The sequence below is a fragment of the Pinus tabuliformis genome, chromosome 9 (assembly GCF_031772625.1).
Source record: "Pinus tabuliformis cultivar Carrire ecotype Pingquan chromosome 9, CPIR1, whole genome shotgun sequence".
NCBI classification, from domain to species: domain Eukaryota; kingdom Viridiplantae; phylum Streptophyta; class Pinopsida; order Pinales; family Pinaceae; genus Pinus; species Pinus tabuliformis.
This window is the reverse complement of record NC_142307.1, coordinates 1,804,251,914-1,804,259,603: the sequence shown is the minus strand read 5'-3', so window position 1 is coordinate 1,804,259,603 and position 7,690 is coordinate 1,804,251,914.

Below are 7,690 nucleotides of genomic sequence, written 5' to 3'. Positions count from 1 at the left end.
AGGTTTTCACCCCCACTTTATCATAGAGATTCTTAGCTTGAAAATATGTTTCCTTACAATATCATGGCTTATCAATACCATATGTGTTTTTATATGACACTTGTTCACATGAGATTTTTTTCTAATTGATGAATTTAAAAGAAAAAAAGAAAAAAATGCATTAACTACTTCATAAATAAATCTCATCCTTTGATTTGTGTATACTACTAAGATTATTTTAGAATATTCTATGGAGGTTAAATTCATACCATCCACATAATAATTAATGATAATTAAATTAAAATTCTATAAGTCATTTTCCAAAAGTGACATGCCTATGGACATAATTAACATTTTTTGTATGTGTGTTTTGGAATGGCATTATTGAATCATAAACATATGAGATTTATGGTGAGTACTTTTTATTGAATTTATCACTATTCATTAACCAGTTAAATTAATATACTATAAACATATCAATTTTATGTTAAATATTTAATCTCACATCTTTTTTATATTTTAAAACGTTTATCTATGAAATAACAATTATTTATTTTTATTTTTAATCTTTTGATATATAAAAAATGTACTATAGGAATCAACAATTGGGTCAGGCTAGTATTCACATGATATGAGGTTGATTCTGGTTGCTACCACTACATCTTTGGGGCCTATGACAATCCTCCTCTCCATAGACCAGGTTACTTCGGGGGAATTAAACCTGGGATCTATTAGTTTATATAATGCTTCATATGATGACAATCACTAATTGATCTCCCCCATAGAATAATCATCTTATATAAACCAGCCTAGCTCCATCTTAACTCTAGATCTAGCAAATGTTGAGAGGGATCAAATCTCTTTTCACTCTAAAAGAGTTTTGCATCTCAAGAGGTTCGATCCCTCTCATGCGATCCAAAGTTAAAATGTTAAACAAGACATTATAACATATCTACTATACTGGGTTGGAGAATTTTTTTTTTTTAGTTTTATTTTATTGTGACCGAGTTTTATGGTTTCTAGATGTTTCCTTAATTAAAAATAATAATTAAATAAATAGGTTATCAATTTATCGAATAATAAATTGTTTATTTTAATTATTTTTTACTCACGTACCATTTTATATTATATTATTTATCTTAATGACAGTGAGGATTTTTACGTTGCTTTGTCCTAATGATGATCCTAAGGGATTTCAAACACGTTGAACCTAAATTAGCGATGTGATTTATCCTGAAAAGTTTTGATGAAATTATATCTCAATGCAATTAAATAAAATAAATTAATATAAGCCTAGATACATCTTAACTCCAAATAAAGAGCCAAGTCGGATCAAATCTCTTGACATGCAAACTTATTTAAGAGTGAAAAGAGATTTGATCCCGCTCGGCTTTTGGTAGATCCAAAGTTAAGATGGATCTAGGCTAGTTTAATTTCCCATTTAAATAGGCTATATTCCACATGAATACCACGAGCCAATACCATAGGTTCTCAATACCATGAGTTATTTTTATTTTATTTTCACTTAATTAAAAGGTTTACAATACATTTATCTTATTATTTTATTTTTATGTTTATCTAATTTAATTTAGTGAAAATGTTAAACATTACATTACAACATCTCTATCATACTCAATTAAACAATATCATTCCATAATATTTTTAAAATTAAAAACATATACTAAGACATTTTATTTATAATTAATATTAAAATATTTTTATTATTAATATATATTTTTAATATTATATAAATTTATTAATATCTTAAAATTAAATTATAAAAATCATATCTTAATATAATAAAAAAACATTTTAAAACTAGAATTAAAACAATATTTTAAATTATTTATATGAGACCAGTTCATATCAAACCAATTTAATGTTATGTGACGTTAATGCCATTTGATAATTGTGAAAAACATTAAAAAAATTGAAGTCATAATACGCGTTAAAATCACGTTATGTCATATCAAATCGATGTTTATCCCTTAAAACAAAATTAAGATGTTCAAGTCAACGATTCTTAGATACAAAGGTTGTTTTGAGACGTAAGACAAGATTGATTATAGCCTATTTGATTGTGTATACTTTTCCAAACCTCTTAGGCCAAATACCTTTTGCTACCCGTATGCCAACCTGCCTCTGGATTACAAACATTTAGGAGCATTATGGTATGGATCGTCCCCTAAATAATATGGAGTAATTAGCGGATAATAATAATTAAATATGATTGTACGTAAATAAATAAAAAGAAAGTGTAGATAAAGTATATTATTAAGTAAAGTTTTTTTGGGTAGAAATTATAGAAGAGAAATTTTTGGTTATAGTGTTTTGAATCAATAAGTGTAGTTCATTATTATGGTTGATAAAGAGATAGATTATGACAAAAGTTTCAATAGAATAGAAAGCAATATAGAAAATTTCAAGTAACCATTATATTTATTATAAATTACAAAAATCTGAATACAAAAAATACATTATTATATTATTTTGTATTTAATAAATTTATAATAAAACAAAAAAATTAGTCAAATAAAAATACTATAACATTTTGTATCTTATAAATTTATTAAGGAATTGTTATACATAATATGGGTTCATATTGAAATATAAGTTTTGTTTTATTAATATTTTTAAATTTCATTTATATTAAATTTTATTGTAATTATTTTTCTCATTTTTCTTTTGGATTCTGTCGTTATTATATGGGATTATATTTTTCCCTTTATGCTTTTCTAACCACGGCAGGGGTTTGTTCTCTTATTTCTTTTGATAATCACTATGGATCTATTTCCTTTATTTGCAGATTTCTTTTTTATTTCTATTTTTACATTTTTCTAATAGTAAAATACTTAGAGAATTTAACTTCTCTATTCAACATCTTTTGATAATCACTATGGATCTATTTCCTTTATTTGCAGATTTCTTTTTTATTTCTATTTTTAGATTTTCCTAACAATAAAAATACTTAGAGAATTTAACTTCTCTATTCAACATCTATAGTTAAGAATTTAACTTCTCTATTCAACATGTATAGTTAAGAAATAGGAACAAACTTATTTACAATCTTTGCAACCATGAAACTCCATATCCTAGCGCTATCATCACTATTACCATCAAGCAAATCGGCTAGAGGCACTTTGACATATATCAAAAGCACATGGATTCATCCCTACATATATTCAAACATTTTTTCTTTGAATCTCTAGAACTATGGTGCCTCCTTGTCTTGAAAAATATGTGGGATTTGTTTGATTGCTTCTCGAATATCAGCTTCGATGTTGAATTTTCCCTTAGGTTTGTATAACCTTATGATTCATTCTCATGACATATTAATTGCAATGGAGATATAGAAAAATAGCATTCTTTTGAAGATGTGGAAAAAAAACTTTTTATTAACTATGAGAAATTATTAAAGGTAAATGAACAATTCATTAGAATATGTTGTCAAAAGTTGAAACATAACAAATTTAATTAACTTTCAGACTAAAAGCTATGGAAAAAATTCAGACTATATAACTTTTTATGGAAAATTTTTATAACTTAGAAAAAATTATTTTCCTTTAAGAAATGTATGTATTTTTTCTCTAAACTATAATGCATACATTTACATTGAGACATTAGTTTAGTATTTAACTGAACGAAAAATTATTGAAACAAATTTGTATGTCACGATTTTTACATATTTTTTTACTGCTAATGTTTATATATTTTTAAAATTAAGAAATTTTTTGAGGACAAATTACAAGGTTAAGCATTAAAGCATGGTTTTCTCGTGTTTAATATAATAATAATTATTTTCATGTTTAATATGTGTATGCTTCTTTGTATTTTTGTGAACCATTAAATTTATTATCGAGATCAGTAAAACAAAAAAAAGTAAATGATTCTTGTATATTTTTTTTATTATTCTTAGTGTTTTCCTTCTAAACATGTCTCTAGGGCGTCCTTTTCTAGCTTAGCATGCAATTTTACTTATTTCCATATCCATTCAATTTCTACTAACTAGAAGCCCTACACCATCATGGGTTGTAATAGTTTTGTCATCCCTTGCATTATCAACACTCATTCTAATTTTTCCCCAATATCAGGAGTCGATATAATTTTCACCTTAGAGAATGAGCCTCATACCCCTTTCTCCTCATAAGGTTTGCCCATTGCCCTTAACTCTTGTTTGTTCACATTTTCATGGTTGTTTATGCCAATTGCTTCACTATATTTTCATTGGATTTTCATCATCCCCGTGATCAATATACCATATATAATCCAAATCATCCTTTGTTCAACCTCCAAGGATATCTAACCAAGTGGCCTCTTGTTGGAGGCAAGTTTTGGAGCAGTTTGGTTGCACACGTGCACGCAGAGGCAACAGGAACAATTCATTGAAATATCGTGCAAACGTGGTCGATCACGTTGTTACTGGTGGAGAAATGTGTAGACGTCGTTGGCACGAAAAAGATGAAGTTGCTAGGTGGGGAATCACCAATGATTGAAATTAAAATGCTCATGTTTTGAATTAATTTAAGGTGAGCGCATGGAGCTAGGTTACACTTTCTAGCAAAAGAGGGCATGTTTTTGGTGAAAAATAATAGTTCGATTGAGACATTTTAAGCACTCAATCGAGAAATATTTCAGCCCTCGATTGAGTTGTTTGAGGGCTTAAACAATGTAACCCAAGGTTATCTAGGAGCTCGATCGAGCCATGTTTTTGAAATTTCCTGCCAATACAACCTAGGCATGGAATTAAAAAAAGTGGCTCGATCGAGCCTTAAAGATTGATCGAGCCTTAAAGATAGATTGAGCCTTAAATCTAGATCTAGCCTTAAAGCTAGATCGAGCCTTAAAGTTAGATCGAGCTATAGGCTAGATTGAGCTATAGGCTAGATTGAGCTATAGGCTAGATTGAGCTTTAAAGCTAGATCGAGCCTTTATTTAGCCACATTAAGGACTTGATTGAGGATTTCTTAAACCCTCGATCGAGCTATTTGAATTTCAAAATCAAGCGCTCGATCGAGTGCTTTAAGCTCCTAACTGGGCTCTTGAGATCCTAAAAATCACAACTTTAGCACCCCTTCTACAGATTTCTCTACAACCCAATTTTGTACCCTAATAGATTTAGGGAAGAATTTGTCCTTTAGGGGTAGGGTTGATCATGTTGGATTTGTGAAAGAATTCTCTATCCAATGGCATACGAGTTTGACACTTTCAAATTCATATGATATTTTTCATCTAATTTCTTTTAGACATAATGCTTGAAATTTTTTTGCACGGTTTCAAAGGGGATGAATAAAAAATCAATAACATAAATATATACAACGAAAAATTTCAAAAAATACCACTATATATATTTACGAGTCCTCTTCAAAAGGGTATTCTTGGTTTTTCAATTTATTTAAGGAATTGATAAAATTCTTATGCGAACCCATGTGTCTCCAAAATGCAATTGAAGAATTACTTCGCCAACTTCGAAAAATAATAAAAAGTATAATTTTACATAAAAAATAATTTTTTAACATGTAAAACTTAGTTTTCTCCATGTAAATCATGATTTTATATATATATATATATATATATATATATATATATATCTATATATATATATATATATATATATATATATATATATATATATATATATATATATATATATATATATATATATAGATATATATATATATAATTACACATTTTAGATTAAGTTATCTTACGTGAACACACACATACCTCTTAGGATGTGCGAAAATTTGCAAGGACAAGTATTGCATTTAAAGGAAAATTGAGAGATTATATGAAACCAATTTTTTTTGCAAAAAATATCATTAGGACAGCAACATATTTCTTCACATATTATCTTTTTAATCCAAATCAAAATTCACAATGCTTATATGAATTTTTAGGGCTTCAATTCGATAAAAGAGGGAAAAATTGAAATTTCATTGCCACATTTGGCCCAAAAGTGCAACCCATCTTCATACATTCACCATCCAGTTTTAGTAAATAGTAGTTTAACTACCCCTAGTATGAGTTTTACGAAAAGTATTTCCCATGGTCACTTCTACATGTAATTTTATATAAGTCATCAAAAGTTGACATGATTAAGGGTTTTGTTCTATTCTGTTATGTTTTGTGTCCTATGTTCTGTTATTATGTTGCTCTCTTTGTGGGTTGTTCAGTTAGTTAGCTAGTTAGTGGGATGATTAACTTATAACTTTGTAATTATGTACTATTGAACTAGGCTAGTGGGTCGAGAGGAACTCTATACTAAGAGAAGATGTAGTACAACTCGCACCATCTTTTAGTACTAGCATTTGCACCTAATGTTGCAAAGGAAACGCCGTAAGGCATAGTGTGTGGAAGAATATTGAAATGTGAATGGGATTTTATGGGCTTTTTTGAAAGCAAGGGTCGATGTATTTGAGTTTTAATTTGAGGAAGCCATGTCTAAAAGCGTATTTGGGGGTTAAAGTGGCTACGAAATGGAATGCAAGTAGTCTTAAATATCCATTGAGCTTGTTTAGACACCTTCATATCTGGATTAAAATTGCGTAATTGAAGGTGAAGGTAAAGGAATGAATTCACGCGAAACGCGAACAAGAACTGGGTATCCATATCGATTTGGATAGGGTTATTTAAGAAATCATTATTCAAATAGGAAATTTAATTAATATGAAGACATATTGAAAACATGTATTATATTCATTGAAATAAATTGATTTTGTTAACAAAATATGTTAAAACCCATTGATAATGAATCAGTTGTGAATACATAAACTATCAAAATGGTATTTGATCTTGAAACATTCTTTTTCAAGTTTCAAATGGAAAATACAAATAGTGAATATAATATTCTAAAGAACATTGTGCTTGTCATTCCATATTTGAAGCTGTATCAAAACTTGTTGGAGGCATCGAAGACCTGAAAAAGTAGTAATGAACCTGCAAAATGCATATTTTGTTAGAAGTTGTAATATCTAAATCAGTCGTGGAAATTTATTAGTAATACTTTGCAGGTGAGTTGTGTTAAAATTAATTTGGAATGAATGGAAATGAAGTTACCTTTGCCATGTGGATTTATATATTGTTAGTGGAAGATGCATGGTGAATGATGGCATACTGAACACCATTGGAGATTTATGCGTAGTTGGAGACGCATATTTCTTGCTTGCTATTCTGCTCGAATAAAGAACATGAGGTTTTTATCAAAATCTAATAAAAAACAATGTGTTTTCAAGATTTTGTTTCTATGATTGAAAATGTCATACCTGAGCTCATTAGGGTCAAAATCAAATCAATCAAAAGCCTAGAGTTCCTAGGATTCCATATCTGACAACATAATTAAGTTCATTGAGATAAAATCAAAATTTAACCAAAAGCATGGGGATTTTAAGATTTCATTTCTGTGGTGTTCCGCACCTTCTATCTATTGGAATTTTTAAAAACTTTTGCCTCCAGGATAGGCCAAGTGGTAGACAGAATGGGCACCTTGCTCAAAACTGGGGGCAGAGTGGGAACCCAAAATAAAGAACAGGAGAATCCCCAATGTATCCCCCACAGACCCATTCCCCTGAAACTTAAAACAGAGAATTGGGACGTATTTGGAAAAGGAATGCTTTCTTTCTATGATGCTGATGTAGAAGGGAGTAGATGTGCATGTCGTGTGTCCGCATTGAAATCAAAAGCATCAGGTTCTTAGATTTCGTTTCTCTGATTT